The sequence below is a fragment of the Coturnix japonica genome, chromosome 3 (genome assembly GCF_001577835.2).
Source record: "Coturnix japonica isolate 7356 chromosome 3, Coturnix japonica 2.1, whole genome shotgun sequence".
Taxonomy (NCBI): domain Eukaryota; kingdom Metazoa; phylum Chordata; class Aves; order Galliformes; family Phasianidae; genus Coturnix; species Coturnix japonica.
The window spans coordinates 70936785-70950366 of NC_029518.1; the positions used below are offsets into that span (position 1 = coordinate 70936785).

The 13582-nt window shown below is 35.8% G+C and overlaps 1 protein-coding gene across 1 annotated transcript in view; it reads left to right on the forward strand.

Annotated features, from left to right (window-relative positions):
- ME1 (malic enzyme 1) overlaps positions 1-13582 on the forward strand; it is a 143151-nt gene that overhangs the window by 64213 nt on the left and 65356 nt on the right. The gene's annotated exons all lie outside the window — the stretch shown is intronic.

Here is a 13582-nt window from a genome sequence, read left to right on the forward strand (position 1 = left end):
TTTACTTGTAAAATGCATCTGATCACTAGCACAGCCATATCAAACCACATACAAATCTTATTAGCTATAAAATATTTTTCTTCCTGGTTTTAGTCGGTGGGACAGTCATTTAATCTCTGATTAAGTGTTTCTAAGGAGCAAATTTAATCTGCTTCTTCTGATACTGCATTAGTCTTTCCATTTTTCTTTTATGCTGAGTTTCATTATAGTTTTTAATCTTCAATGGGATATTATTGTCTTGAAATATATTAAACACACGTGGGTCATACCAAAAGTAATGCCTCCTATTTATTTCTAAGAACGCTACCACAAATACAAAGATCACAGTAGCACTATTTTATAAAGTATCAGCTATAAAGCACTGTTTTTCAACACAGTCGCCACCATTAACTGTGCATTTTCACCAGCAATGAACATGAGCTTACATGCTGTGTTCATGAAAATCTGACCAATGGAAATGACCACTGTCACTGTGACCACTGCTGAAATATGTCATGTTCTGTCTAACTGTGCTCACATCCACTGTTTGGTCTCCATAAATGTTCAGAAAGTGTTGATATCAGTGAATATAATTTTCTTTTCATATGGAGGAATTCAACAACACACCTTTGTTTCATATGCACTTCCATGTCAGGCATCATTTTGTCAGACAGTCCCTCTGCTGTCATTTTTCACACAGCAACAGCATGTAGTGAATCTTTGAGAGGAAGGTTCAGTCTCTACTGCCATACCACATCCACTTATGATGTTGTGGACCAACATTAAAAATATAGGTGTTACTTTCAGAGCAACCTCAATGAATGTGTGTGTGTGTATATCTGTATCTGTAAGTATCAGAAAAAAAGTGTACACGTACTAGTAGTTCAAATTCTATAACACTCCTCTTGTGGCTAAACAATGTGATCAAGTTTTCTGAAAAGGTGGTCAACCTTAAGTGTTACAAGATGCAAGCAAACTCTGTGAACTGGTGTTTGTTGATGCTCTGGCACCTCCTATCAGGAGGACTGGCCAGCCTTTTAAAAGCCTCAATTAAATTTACTTCTGAAAAAGGCCTCAAACTAATCTTCAGTGAATGGATGGCTGATTAAAGAGGCTTTGTATCTGATTGTTGCTTTTTCCTCATAGTTGTAGTGGTTGCAAGAATTTATATTAGCCTACAATTCAGCACTGTTCATGCTCATCTGAGTTTTTGCATTGGTGAGGAGAAGTCAACAGCGTGTGAGAAATTAAGTTTCTGAGTCATGGTTGGGTTACTGACTAGAGGCTCTTTTGGGGCTGTGCTAGACTGCACTTCAAAGAGTAGATGGATGGTTGTTTTTTTCCCCAGGTGGGACTGCTCAGATTTTTAAGCATTTCTCTTTGAGCTGTAACTGGGAAGGAGATCCCCGAATCTGCCACTTCACTGAAGAGACTGCATGGGCCTGATTCTATTCATTGCACATCTGGAGTTTGCATTGAGTCTCTTGCTACTTCAATCATGTCAGGAGTCCAGGGACAACAGATCTATTAGTTTCTTCCTTCTCACTCCCTTTCTCTGCCTCACAGCTCCTGTTCTCTCCGTACTGCTTGTGTTTGTCTGGCCAGGTGTTGATCCACTTCAGGACTAATCTAATTGTATTTGTCAAGCTGCTGTGGAATGGGACTTATCTCACTCATCTTAAAATCTAAACCTTTCTGACAAATAGCAGTGTTTTTATGCTGTATTTTCTTACTCAAACCAGAATTTTCCATAATCAGTTGCAATTGAAATCACTTTAATAACTTCAGCATAAATAAATAATAATTATCCTGAACATAGTTTTTTAAATGTGCAGATGTTTTCCATTTAGATTAGTTCCTTCTCCCTCTCTGTGGGGGCCTCAATGCTTCAAAATGTTTAAAAATATGTATTTTTGGCAACTTTAAATCTGTTTTAAGAACCTGAAAATTCTCCAGAAAGAGTAAATCTTACTTTAAAGCCGATTGCAAGAAAAACCTCACAAATTTTCATCCTGTTTATTTTGTTTTGTTTTGTATTTTACATACAGGACACAAGATAGCACATGGGAACTTACTCCATTCTAATGATTATTGAATGTTTTATTACTGCTAGTTTTAGCAGAGGCATTTTTAGCTTTGGAATTATTTTGCTACTCATAAAATAGGGGAATCAGAAGAGAAGAAAATGCAGCATTTTTATACAGTTACCCAGATAATAAGACAAATGGAAAATGCTTGCTAACAAGTAAAAAATGATCTAGTATAAAGACTTGCATGACTGAAATAGTACATTTCTCTGTATAATCAATACAGAACTGAGAGTCTAAAAGGAGTGGTGTTGACTACTGACAAAAATAGTATGCATAGTGTGTAAGTCATTGGCAAATTGGAGGCAAGCAATCACTGTTAGAACACTTTTACACAAATATTTTAAGACTTTATATGAAATACTGTTAATTATTTACCATGAAAATTTCAGTGCAAGTTGTGTCTTATTCAGTAAGTGTGTATTTATAGGAGGTGAAAATGGTGTTTCTCAGTTGGGATTTCAGTCCAAGTTAGGCAAACTCATACAACAGTTTCTGTGCTGATATCAAAGTGTTGGGAATGCTGAGGTTGTGTCGTTTCTGGATTCTGGGATTCATCAAACATTAAAGAAGCATATATTAATTATCTTCTAATGGTTAAAGGATCTGCTTGCAGAAGAATAGTGAATAGTTGTCACAGTACCAGCAGCTACAGATTATTGGAGACTTCCCTGAAATATTCTCTCTGCTGTAAGTGGGGTGTTTTAAGGGTGAAGGAAATAATCAAGAAGAGTCAAGGAAAAACATTTAGGCATTAAAATACAAATGTTTATTTATTACTCAAAACTGTTACTTTTATTACTTTAAACAGTTAGCAAACTCAAAGAATAAATAATAAACAGTAAGCATGACTGTTAAAAACAGCCATGCTCACAAGATGGATTCTGTATTGGGAATGGCCTGTTTTGGAAGCTGTGGAAGGATTCGTTGTATGTTGGCATTTAAACATGAGCCCTTTACCATACATTTCAGTTTAGTAAGAAAACATTCAATTTTTCTTTCTTTCTTTTTTTTTTTTTTTTTAATTGTACTTTCTCATAGAACAGAGAAGTCATGACACCTGGTGTTGAAGCCTCTTGGTGTCCTGGAGCCATCTCTCAGGATTGCTCAGCAGACTCAGTAGGGTCCGGCTGACAATTGGACTTGAATTGATCTTGAAGGTCTTTTCTGACCTAGATGATTCTCTGAGTATGACTCAAGCTGCATCCAGGATGGTTTAAAGGAAGCTGGACAAGGAAACTTTGTTTTACTCTGGATAGGCAGAGTTAAGTAGAAGACTGGTCAAATATGTATATGCCATTGGCATCTAACATCATACAGATGAACCATGACTGTCAGTGCACTTTTTGCAAATGTATATCTGATGCTGTTCCTCTATTCATATCACTGACAAAAACAGTCATATAATTACTGAACAGAGCACAAGAGAGAAAATATGCAAAGCAGTTGCTAGGGCAGCTCTTACTCCTTCATCTGCCATACCTCAGGGACTGTAAAAAGCTGGGCTGTAATTTCAAGCTATTTCTCTCATGCGTACTTTGGAATATTTTTCCCTTAACTTACTGCAAGTATTTAAATGCAAGAATGTGACAGCTCTCTCAATTGCCCTAAATAGGTCAATAAGCATTACTGGTCTGGCAGTTCAGATATTCCTGGAGGAATGACAGGCATCCATGGTAGAAGACTGAATCCAGAAAAGCTGAGGTGCAAATTCAAGCTCAGTTCTTCAACCTGATTCTGTAGTTAGCTTTCTGCATCTCCCCAAATTACCTCCACATATCATAGGAACTTGTACCAATCTTCAGCTTTCTCATTCTTTCAAAATACCATGCTATGAACGTGAATAAGAAATCTGCTGATAAAACACAGAGACAAACTTGCTTCTATTTTTTGTATTCCAGTCAAAATAGAAACTTAGATAAAGGAAAGCTCACTGTAGCAGAAAACTGCAATTTCTAACTGTCAGAGGTTTGGCCTGCTTCCTGTGACAAGTGGGCAAAGGGATCCATAGATTCATGCCCTGGGAAGAGGATCAGGAGGGAGGGAAATTGTAGGGACATGGGCCTAGGTGAGGAAAACTGTGTGATGTTATGATGTGGAAAAACGATGAAATACCATAAAACCATGGCACTAATCAAACTAAAGACGCAAGCAGATAAAAAAATGATGGGCACTGCCTACAGCTGTAGGGATTTCTGAATAACACATTGTCACAATTAACATTCGTATGTAGATGAGTTGCACTTCCACACTGTTGCTTGGGTAGTTAATGCATTATAAAATTGTTATGATCTCTGAATTTGAAGTGACCATATTTCTTTTGCCTTGCTCTTGGATTATGACTGGTAGAACTAGAGCTGGCTATTCATTAATAGTGTACTGAATAATAATAATAATGACTAAATAAAATAAATGAATAAATAATGATGGCACTTCCTGAATTCTATGAATAGAAATTTTTATTCAGACAGGAAGAAGGTGTTATCTTTTTAGCTAAGGATTTACTTTCTAGGATATGTTCTGCAGATGTTTTCACTAATAGTTTTGAGCATTTCTGGTATGCAAATGACCTGTGTGGGGTACAGACAGTAGATTTCTAGATGCACAGGTTTTCATGTAGCTCTGTTAAATGTGAATGATCAGTTTAACCCACCTTACTGAGGTATGTGGTCTCTTTTCTACGTTCCACAGAACAGTGAGTCCAGGCCAGGTACTCAAAGGCAATGCTGAGGCTTAATCACGCTGATCTCCAGATGTTATGATCTCTAAAACTAATGATGGAGTAAATCTCCATGTCTCTAAGAGCGCAGCATATTGCTTGCCGCTGCCATTCGGGCAAGGGATGATTGCAGTAATCTCTTCAGGAGTTTAGAATTCCTGAATTTTTCTTGCTGTTTGCACTCTCTTTCACAAATATGATGCTATTTCACAAGTAGATATTTTTCCCCTTATATCTTGCTGCAAGATCCTTCCCTGGTAGTGCACTTGAAGTGCCAGCACTTCAATAAACATGACAGTTCATGAATATTCCTTCCTTCCTCTTGTTTCTCCCTTCCAGTTGGAAAGAAAATATTGCAGTAGGGTATTACTTTTCATACACACAGTCATGAATCATTTTTTGTTTTCACTGATCAAAAGTACTGAAAAGTCAGTTCTGAATTACTATTCTGTCCAGCCCATGGTGCCAAAGAAAAAAACCCTAAACCAATATTTTTTGATTTGCAGGAATTAGTACTATTCTTCTAAATTTATTCAGTTATTTGGAGTGGACTTAGTCTGTGGTAGAGAAGGGTATGGACAAGTGCAATGTGTTTTTCTTGTTGCGTCTAAAATTAGGGTGCTTAGGTACAGTACAAAAGGTCCAGAGTTTAGTTAATAACCATTTAAAGGCTGAAGGAGAAAAAAAAAAAAAAAAAGGAGTTAAAGGATATTGAATCTAGATTTTACAGTCTATAGTATGGAGAAAATGTAAAGTCTAAATCTGAGTCTGACATTTCCCAAAAATGCAGAAAGAGATATATCTAAAATTGTCCTTTGAGCCACAATCTTAATGAGAATCTTCAACGGGTTAAGGATTTTTGCACTGATACCATTATGAAGCTAAAATGAAACAAAACAAATATAGGATTATGTTTGCTTCAATGCAGAATACTTAACCCTATGCATTCACACAATGAATTCACAATATTTCATTTCTAAAATAAATATGGCATTAGCTATCTCTCCTAAACATGCCCCATTAATAAAACTAAAAACAAAAAAGGAAATACCTGAAACTCTGCCAACATCCATACTATACTTGCGAACATAAAGGAGTTGGAAAGGGGGTGTAATTTATGACTGCATTTGCCCTTCATTGCAGAGGCCTTTCTACAATTTTCTTGAGCTGCTCCCAAATATCCGACAGCTGATAATTTTGGGCATTTTTTGGAGAGCTTTGCTTCTCTTGCTTTTAAGGGGTCTTTTACTGAATAGTTCTAGTAATGCATTTTGAAGCATTGACAATGTGAAAATATCAAAAATTCTTTTGCCTCTAAATCAGATGTCTTGAGAATTTTTAAGTGTAATAATATGTCCAGATTTAGCATTTGAATGTTTCTGCCATACGCTGCTAATTTGTTGTTGATACATGCAGACCTCAGTCATTTGACTAAGCCATAGCTTGCTTTTTCTGCCTCAAAGTATTATTCCACATTAGACCATTCTCCCTATTTCTCAGATTTTGAGATTGTGACAAAGTGGGGTGGGATTGTCAGAAAAACTTATAGAAAATAATAAAACAGAAGAGGAAATGAAATCAGAGCTTTAGGCAATGGACAAGAAATGATGTTAAATGAGCTTACTTTAACCAAACCTTGAAATAAACAAAAAAGTAAAGGTTTATATAGATGATCATATGGTGCATGGTATATCCAAATCAGTGGCTTGATAAGGCAAGTCTATACCAGAGGAAATTATTGGTCTAAATTCTTAAATTTTATAAAAACTAGATGAGAATTTTTAGAGGTTTTTACTCATACAATCAGAGGTACATTAATCTCTAATGTGTTGATTTTGTTTATCTTTTTTCTCTTACTTATTATTATGTCTAAATGATTATGTATTTCATTGGTTGTATTAAACCTTCTGATTCTTCAGACTGTAGAAGACTGTAATAAATGGCTTGTGCTTCCTAAGGGATTCACTGTGTGCTGAGCATGAAAGCATTGCCTGGCCCTTTTATGAAATTGTTGTTCAGAAAGGGAAACAGCAGTTCTTCGTGATATTAATTCTTTTGATCCATTTGCAAATGTAGATTGTATGCTATCTTTGCCATGGCATTCCCAGAGGAATGTATTACATCACTTCCCTTGTTTTCATTCAGAGGCTTTTCTTATATTTTGTTAGGCTCAGCTCAGTAGCTGTGATTATCAGTAGATTTACCAATAAAATTCCAGTATAAGTGGGCTTTTCTTTTAAACATTTGCTCAATTTAAATATTATTCAGACTCAATTATATATTATCAACACTAAGCACATTTTGATTACTGGTATATTCATTTGTAATTAACTTCTTTATTTAAAGAGCAGGACATTGTGTTTACATTATTTCTGTTACAGTGCGTATCCCCTTTTGGTGTCATATAGAAATGAAAAATACTTTCCCCTAAATTTTCATTCAGAAGATAAATACATACAGCCCTTTGTCAAACCAATACAAAAATACAACAATGTAAAATCTTACTTTTCTTCATCCGGGCTTGCTTTTGCCATTGAACAAGTTTACTGCAACTGATAATACCCACTGAACTGTTCTTGCGCAGTTAACTTAGAGATGTTCATGTTAATTTTATCTTTCTAATGTCTTTAATACTAATACTATAATGTTGCATATAATATTATTATATATTTCATAACTGGACTGAGTTTCACTATCATTCTATTTTCCCCTACTTAAACTGTATTGTATTTAGATTTCCATAAAATACTGGAGAACAATACTTGTAATCTCCTTATAACCATCCAGCTTTCTTGTATTCCTTGAATCCTCGACCAAAAACTAGGCCTTCCTAGTATACCTACATAGATAACAATATTTTTGTCTATCCTCTATTATCTTTCCCATACTTGAGATTCAACAGAGTAGACAATTATAATCTCAAATTTGAATAATTCATTTTGAGAATTTGGCCCAGCATTCCTGAACTCAGTAAGCTCCAAATGACTGGGCAAGAGAAAAGTACCTTGAGAGTGATCTGAACCCAGGCTAATCATCTGAGGCTAATTTTATGAAGAGAAGTAAACATTTCTTGTAGAAGATCTACCTCAAATTGGTGTAATGAATTGTATCTTAAAACTATCTATTTTTGTCCAATGACTACTAAAAGAGCTTAGACTAGATTAGATGTTGAAATATCCAACATAGATTCTTAATTTAGATAAGATAAATTCATACTTGGTTTGCCCTTTACTTTCCTCTCTTCTACATGCTTCTTCCACATTGTTCAAACTTCTAAAAAGATTTAACTTATTTTTGAACACATCAACTGCTTAATGTGTGAGAAGACCTCAACAATTATCTCTCACTTTTGTTCAGTTGTCATCCTCCAAACTTTGCCATTTTGGCTAGGAGAGTGTGGCATTCTTTACCCTAAACTGTTAATTTATATTTATGAAATATGTTGTTTATGAATATTTCTTCTATGAAATAATCTATTTCATTAGGCCATGGAAAATATGAGAGAGACAGATGGGGTTTCAGATTGTCACATTTACCAAACAGCGTAACTGCAATGATTTTATGGACCCAAGAAGAAGCAGAGGAGGAAACAGCTTTAGCGGAAAGAACGTTAATGCTGGCACTGGATTTATATCTCAGTTTCAGCTCGTGTTAAAGACTATGAGCTGTATACTGACATTACCAGCAGTTCCATCCGTTCATTTCATTTCTTTTCACTCCGCATTTCAGCAAAGGGGATTTATAAAAGGGTAGAAATAAATATCTGGAAATGCTTATTTTGGATAGTATGCATGAATATCCATAGACCAAACTGATGGCAGACCTTATTACAAAATACATCAAAAGTTTCCAATTCTTCACACTCAGAAGACGGCAACAGATACTGTTTGTTTTAGTTGGCTTCTTTCTGAAACTAGCTCTCTGCTTCTGCAGCACTTTGACAGTCAATGGAGAAGATGAGAGTAGGAATGAGCTATAAATATAGCTATTATAACAAACTGTGAGATAAGATGTATTGTCTGTGTTACCACAGAAATAGACCTAGTTTCTGAAATAAAACATTCTAGGCTGATGGTGAGGCTGATCCTAAAACCTTGGTCCTTGCTCTAAGACATTTACCTTGTGCACAGAGCTACTTCTACCTTATTTTTTTTCCTCTTGTTAGGAAATCAGGCATAATCAAATACTGAGATGTGAGCACCAAAAGAATATCAGCAGACTTGGTTAGTGATTTCCTGTCTGTCAAAGGGTCATTGTTGATGTGACCTGTATATGTAGGAAGAGACTCAACATATTTGGTTCTAGTAAAGAAAGATCACAGTGTGTCAGCGCTGGAGACAAGGATGTCAGGGTGAAAGATATTTTGGTGAACCTCCACAAGGAAGTAACTTATAGAAGTAAATGAAATAAACAGATACAAGTTTAATAGAGTTGAGAATAAGATGGCACAACAAGTGATAAAGATTTATAGTTACATCTGAAAGCAAACAAAAATTATTGCAAAATATCAGAACTGTTGATTAGAAAATGTACTGATAACATGGAATAAGATTTGCAGTTTCACAAGCAATGCATCTACTGATATGTTAAAATTCCCTTCATTTTGCAGTGTAGTGAATGCAAGACACAATTTGTTTGTTATCACACTGTGAACTGAAAAAAAATAAATGAAAAATGTCTCTAATTTCTAGAAAAAAAATCACTGTGGCCAGAACTGTTTGAATAGTGGATGCTTTTCTAGCATTTTTAGATCATATTCTGTGACTGCTGTTTGGTCATCTTCTGTAATTTATTGTAAGTACTCACTGCATAACATTCTTTCAGCATCTTAGGGTGGAGATTTGTATTTTCCTTTATATGTTTAAAAGCAATAATAGTGTTTGATTGTGACAATCTATTTATGTACCTTGTTCCCCTCCTCATGCATATTCTAAAATATGGACATGTTAAATGTCTTGTGACATGTGACAGGACATACAGATTGAGATTTTAGATATTTAAGTGCTGGAGCTCTAGGAGAAGAAATGATAGTCATTAGCTGTTTGGCAGCTGCTTATGGTCAGTTGTACAGAGAGCTTAATTATTAGTCTAAGCTTGTCCTGAGGTTAAGTAAAATCTTTTATAAAAAGTAGTTGTCAGGGATTTAGGAAATTTATTCTCGTGCCTTCTGGTAATTACGTGTGTTAAATGTAAGACTTACTTTACTTCTTTGCTTTCTGATTACTGTCTCTATTTTAAAATATGAATTATTTTATGCAGTGTAATCTGCTGAAGACCTAAACAGTGTCAGATTCTTCAGGACTACTGTTGTCTCAATAGGCAAATAAGGTTAAGATTTTCAAGAAATGCCACTGGCATGCAGACAACCATTTGTTTTCAGTTTTACTGTATAAAAGAGTTATGCATCCTTAAATTGCATCAGATGAAATATTGCTCTACAACCATGGTTCTGAGTGTCTTCCAAATTCCAACTCAAATTACAGGCATTTGTGGAGTTGGCATGATCCCTATCCCTTCAGACAGATGTTAAGAGAGTTCTCTGATACCGTTAAACATAATACAGTACATTTATCTTGGTGTTTTTATTTTAGTGCATCCTAAAATGCACAATGAATTGGGCCTCTCTGATCTCTTCACCAGCTCTGCTAGATGTGGTTGCATCAGCATGTCACTGATGCAGTGCTAGCCTTGGATACTATGGTAAAGCTGCCCTTGTGACAAAATCATTTGTGCCCTCTTAAGAGGATGCGTCAGAAGGCAGTATTAGATAGGGAGTAATATATTATTTCTAAGGAAGTGAAAAACAATTGTATGAAAGGAGCAGGCTGTTTTCTGAGCTTTGTTAATGGAAAGCTGCATTTCTAGGTCCATCCAAATTGTCCAGTATTGAGTTTTCTACAGATATTTCTGACTAGCGACTCCTTCTAAGAGCTTTCGAAATCTGGGTCTTCCTTTAGCCACTCTTGACTTTATCCTGTTATATGAAAGATGATGTTTGTTTGTTTTTTCAGCTATTTCATTTGTAAAGCTGTTTAGAAAGGTCATTGTCAAGCTGAGGATGAGTAACATAACCAAGAAAATGCATTGAAATATTAAATGAAATTGACCATTGACTTCAGGAAAATCTGACATACCAAGGATAATTTTACATCTCTGGAAGATAAATTCACAGGAAATGCAAATGAACTGCTCTTAGCGAAGTGAGATCTTAAAATCTTAAGATGAATTTGGGAAACCCATGGGAGCTGCATCATACTTCCCATGGAGCATGCAGGCCTGGAAAGCAGAACCAGACAGTGGCAGAATCAGCCCTCCCCACTGTGTGCCTCTGTTAATAGCATTACAGGGGAACTCAGGGACAACAAGCAAAATAATATTGTCCCAGCTTTCTCAGCTTGCAGGTGTCTGCTGCTCTGTGTCTTCTGTGAGCACACAGCACGCCTCTTGATTCAATACAGCTTAAGGCAAATTGCTTTTACTGTAATGGGCAAATCAATTTGCACTTTTAACACGCTTCCACAAGACTTCTGTTAAACTGTTAGTATTCTTGTTTTGCAAAATAATGCCAAAAATGAAAGAAGGAAGGAAAAGGAAGAAGGAAGGAAGAAAGGAAGACACATTTGCCCCTTATAATTTTTAAATTCTGAAGATGTTTCAAAAGCTTTGCAGCCAAACTGAGCCAAATTCTTGCACCAAGAATCCAGTTTGCACTAGGTAGTAACTCAGTAAAAGTTCAAGAGAAATATATGTTCAAATTGATGCTATTTAAAGAAAGGGCTAATTGAGCCAACTATCTGCCTTGAAACACTAGGTCTTATCCTCCTTATGCCACTTTGAAATATATGTAATATATATATGTAAGTATTTTATCCATAGCTAATACTAAAACTCAGAGTGTACTTATAAGACAACTATATAAATGTATTCACCTATTCAAGTGGGATATTTAAAGCATACTGAACTCAGTGTTTCTGGGGCATGTTTAAACTTTCAGTCTGGGAAGTCTCACAAGCCCAGACAATTAATTCAGTGACACATCACTGATGAAAAGCTTGGCCAGCTATATACCAAGAGCCTGAAATTCCTTTACAGCTCAGTGCCTTCTACTTTACAAATGTTACAGTTAGACAAGAAATAGCCCAAAGTTCCTTTATAGTCCTGTTTGGAACAATGTATGAAGAAACCCAGGGCGAAGACAAAAGAACTAAACATTCTACAAGTGAAAAGAACAGTAGTTATTTCTGAGCTGTGAGTGGCAATCCACTGTGGAGCTTCTCTGTTTCCAAAAGGCACTGAAGAATGAATAAGCTGCTTAAGCACATTATCCTGTTATTCAGGTCAACACCATGCAAACTGGGTCCCCTCTTGTTTTTTGTTTTTTTGGGTTTTTTTGTGTGGTTTTTTTTTTTTTTTTTTTTTTTTTTTTTTAGAGTTCACACATCTTGAGAGATTAACATTTACTATGGGCTATTTCATGGCTTTCAAAACAGATCACTGGAGAGAAAGTTCTATACCACAATCAAGTGTGTCAAGTTGACATGATGATTAGGTACTTTTCCTAAATGACTTGGGTTCCTTTTGTTCCCCAGCTTGTTGTCAAAGCTTAAACTTTGTTTTGTTCTTTTGGAAATCTAATCTCCTGTGAAACATAAGTCTGTTTTTCCTGGTTAGTGGGTTTGTTACACATATTAAATGATACTGGAAAAGTTGACACGAGTTTATTTTTAGGCACACTTAATTCTAAGGCTTAAAAACTCCTAAAACATTGAGGTTTAGCAACATTACATAGTTCAAACTTTAAGCAAAATAATAGTTTACAAGGAGAAAGGGCTTAATTGAGGTTCTAGTACTAGGAGGATCATATAGATCTACTTAAAATTAGCTGTGTAAAATAACAAAAAGTCCTTTGAAGCACCACCTGAGCATATTAAAACTGTAATGACTTTTTGGGGTTTTAAGAAAAAGGCAGTCATTTATACCATCTTACTTGTGCACAATTATAGTAAAGAGATCAGCAAACCATCAAAGTTCAGGCAAGGCTTGAGCTGCACACCTGGCTCTAATTTAGGTACAAAAGCCAAAGCAGTGAGAAACAGAAAATTGCACACATGTATACTTCACCAATAGAGAAAAAAACACACGGAAATGTCATCTATTCTCAACTTGGCACCAGGAAATTTCTTCGGAACATATATAATTTAGTGCACAGTTTCATGGAAAACTGGAGGTTAAGAACCCAGGGCTGCAAGATGCTGAGCCTCTCTTTGTCAGCAAAGAGAGTCCAGACTTCTCAGTGCCACCTATGACCTATTTGGTATACAGTGATGTTTCAGAGTGAGAATTCCCCCAGCACTGCAAAAATATCAAAACCCTCAATTTCTGCAATGAAAAATGATATTCATTGGAGCCACAATTATGAAACTAAAGGAAAATTACAGTTGTGCAGAACACCAGAAGCTTTGGGACAAAGATGTGCCACTTCCCAGATATGACATTTCAGACTACAATTGGTCCAATGAGGACTGGTCCAGTGAAGCATATAGCCACCAAGAAGAACGTCGGACCATTGATATCTTTTCAATTGCTAATATTTTTATATATTAAAACAGTCCAAATTCTTCCCGTGAGCTTCTTTTTTTCTGTTTTCTCAGCCTGAGGAAGGGCTGGTGAGCACAGTGGAGTTTCTGTTCTCCAGAAATGTCGGACATTTCAAACAACTTTTTTTGTTTCCACAGGACTGAAATTTCACTCTGTGTGAAACTTTTTCCAATAAAAGAGTTCATCAGTAAAAAATAAC